The sequence below is a fragment of the Anas platyrhynchos genome, chromosome 2, assembly GCF_047663525.1.
Source record: "Anas platyrhynchos isolate ZD024472 breed Pekin duck chromosome 2, IASCAAS_PekinDuck_T2T, whole genome shotgun sequence".
In the NCBI taxonomy this organism is placed as follows: domain Eukaryota; kingdom Metazoa; phylum Chordata; class Aves; order Anseriformes; family Anatidae; genus Anas; species Anas platyrhynchos.
The window spans coordinates 125921529-125924742 of record NC_092588.1 but is presented as its reverse complement, the minus strand read 5'-3'; positions in this window follow the sequence as shown (position 1 = coordinate 125924742).

Genomic DNA, 3214 nt, shown 5'->3' with positions numbered 1-3214 from the left:
GCGGGGCGCGGCCTGCCTGCCACAAAGGAGGCGCCGAGCGCGGCCTCGCTGTGAGGGGAGGTGGTGGCGGCTCCGTGTGGGACGGGGGACGCCTCATCCTCCTCCCCGTGAGGTGAAGGCAGCGCCTTCGCGGCTCCTCGTTTCATCTCATTTCCACAAAGATGCCGCCCCGTGCCCACACACCGACGGGGGGCATCTGGAGGCGCTCGGTTCCCCTGTAACTGCCCAGGCTTCTGTCCCCAGCCCAACTTGGCTTCTCATCTTCTGTTACCATCACACGCCCGCTCCTTTCTGGCAAATTCCACTGAGAAGAGTTTTAAACCTTGATTTAGCCCCCCCCTCACCAGTGTTGTTTTGGTATGACAAATGGCTGCTTCGCGCATAGGGCTGGAAGATGGCTTTCAATGTAAGACTGTGGAAATAAAGCCATGAGATCCATCTTGAGTGCTTCTAAGAAAGACAGGCCTACACATTCACTAGTAGTCTTGAGGATTTTCTTTTAAACAGAACATTACTGAAAAGCCTTTCCTTTCACATCACCTTGTTCCTCCCTGTCCCATGTGGTTTGGGCATCTCTTCCTCCAGCACACACAAATAATGCAGCTAACCCCTTGCAGGCACCAGAAGCTCAGCAGCAAGGCCAAACAGTTCCTTAGGTGAGAAAATTGCCAAAGTTGACCAAATAGTGAGGCTTGCTTTGCCTCTGCTAAGAGCTGCCTGGTTGTGGTTGTGCTGTCATGTCCACATTGGCTGACGATGGACATCTTCAGCTCACCATTGCCATAGCCAAGGGCTGACCAGTGCTCATAAAAATGAGTATTCCCAAAGAGGAGTGGGGAGCTCAGAGGGTGATCAGCAGGCAAGGGATGTTTCCCTTGAAACCAAATGCCTTTGCTCTGTGAAGCACACTCCTGGGGCTTCAAATGGGAGCGCCATCCGCTCCACCTGCTTCTCCCTCCTCAGCCCATGACAGGATTTCCAGTGGTGTCTGTAGTAGCACAGCCACACCAGCAAATTCACAGTGGAGAGGCCAAAATATTGCTGCTCATCCATACACAGCTCAGTGCAGAGGTTCCAACAAAGCCCTGACATTATATACGTCTATATGAAAATGGTTTTCACGGACCCATAAATTAAGTTAGTTATTCCTTGTGTCTGTTGTAAATGAAAGGCTGGAACGGTACGTGCTAGCCCTTCCTCATCTTGCCTGGTAAATCAGAAGCAAATATTTAAAAATTAAATTATGCCATAATGGTAAAAAGAAGGCAGTATTTCAGGAAGATCTTCCTCTAGGTTTTGTGAAATGTTTCATTTTGGCTGAAAGCTTCTTGCAGGTCATTTATTTCAAAAGTTTTAGTCAGCTCCTTAGCCAGTTCTTGTTTAATTGCAATTAAATTTTCCTTCCTAAAAGTCTAGACTATGTTTTAGCCTCAGCTGATGTCCTACTTTCCAAAAGACATTCTCAATCCATATCTTTTTATTTATTTATTTATTTTACCAGCTCTACACCATTCAGCTCCAGTAGATAGCTTTTCTCATCTCCCCTTCAAGTGTAACTTATTAATAAATATTTATCCTACTGCAAGATCACACACTGTTCTGGCATAATCTGATGCTTATCCGAGCTGATGCTGCCTATAACCTAACTACAGGAACAAAAGGGAAAGGACGCATACTTAAATCCTAGCACAAAAATGCTTACTAGTCTTCTGCCACCAGGTGGGTCACTGAAAGAAAACGCAACCAAGGGTCTATTGAAAATAAGTAACAGTCACACTTGAAAAATGAGCTGGAGCAGGAGGAAAGGGCAGAACATAGGACAGGAAGACACTTTTTCTAACATGTACATGTCTAAGTCCTAGCCCTTGTATCTGCATCTTCTAAGCACTATTAGTATACCCATTCATGTTCCAGCAGCAAATTATTCTAAAATGTTCTGGCACTTAAACCTAACATAAAGATGGCAGAAACTGATAGAAAGACCTGTTTGTAAAAAGTCCAATCAAGTTTACATTTTAAATTGAAAACTACAAGCTCTCTTTACTATGTTTTCCATAACGACTCTGTCTACATTGTTCCCTACAATAACTTTACCACAGTTTCCCAGAGTATAAAACCAATAATTTTATGAAATTACTTATATTTTCAGGTTCAACTTTCATAGTCTGTAAGGTGGTAAAGATAAGGAGAAAGAGTATATTGTGAAATGCACATTCATGAAAGATGACCAAATACATGAGGCCTTCAGGCAGTAAGAATTAAGGATGTTATAAAGTCAAGAGTTCCTGTCAACAGAGAATACGTTTATAATGGAGATAGATATCTTAATACAATTCTGTGACCTCCACCAGCAAATCTTTCTGTGATTACACCATGGACAGATTTCCCTTTCTCCCCCTAGTAAACTCTAAATATCATATAATTTATTTGCAAAGATATTACAGCTGTTCACTGCATGTCTGTGAAAATAAAGGATTAATCACTGAGCAAATAGTGCAGTAATAAATGGCAGTAAATAGCTGCAGTACATTTGTCATGTGAAGTCCATTTCAGACCATCTGTTTTTGATCTTTTCTTGATATTAGAAGAGGATATCTTAATGAGAAAATACAGAAACTGATGAGATGATTTGGCTTTAGGAAATAATTCTAGCAACACATTTATTGGTGCTGCACAATATATAGCCAATCTGTTCACTGAAAAGCTTACTTATCAAATATTTCAATTTCTAATTTTTGCCTCTCCTCCCTCAGTGTTGTATAATGTTAGCAAAAGACTTTCCATGGGATGGATTGTATAGTTAAAAATATATCATTCCTTTAATGCAGCTTCTTATTAATTCTCTGTGGAAATATAGCCTCCATCCAATTCAACAATTGCATAATTTTCTCATATTGAAATGAGCTCTCGGGTGAATGCCAATATTTCCGTACCAATATATGTCCTGAAAAACTCCAAAATAAGGCACTGTAGACTAGGCAACATAACATTAGAAGTCACAGAAGCAAATATTTTGATATGCACCTGATCCACTGGCTGCCGTGATACTACCTGCCAGCAGTTTCTTCTCTTTTCTTTGGTCCAGGCCACAAACCTCTCTGATATATTAATATCCATTTTGCTAATGTAGGAGATGATTTAAATGTCGTTTTTTTTTTCTTTGCATCTAATCCATGCTGAAAACAAACAAAAAAGAGTTGAAAAATACAGAGGA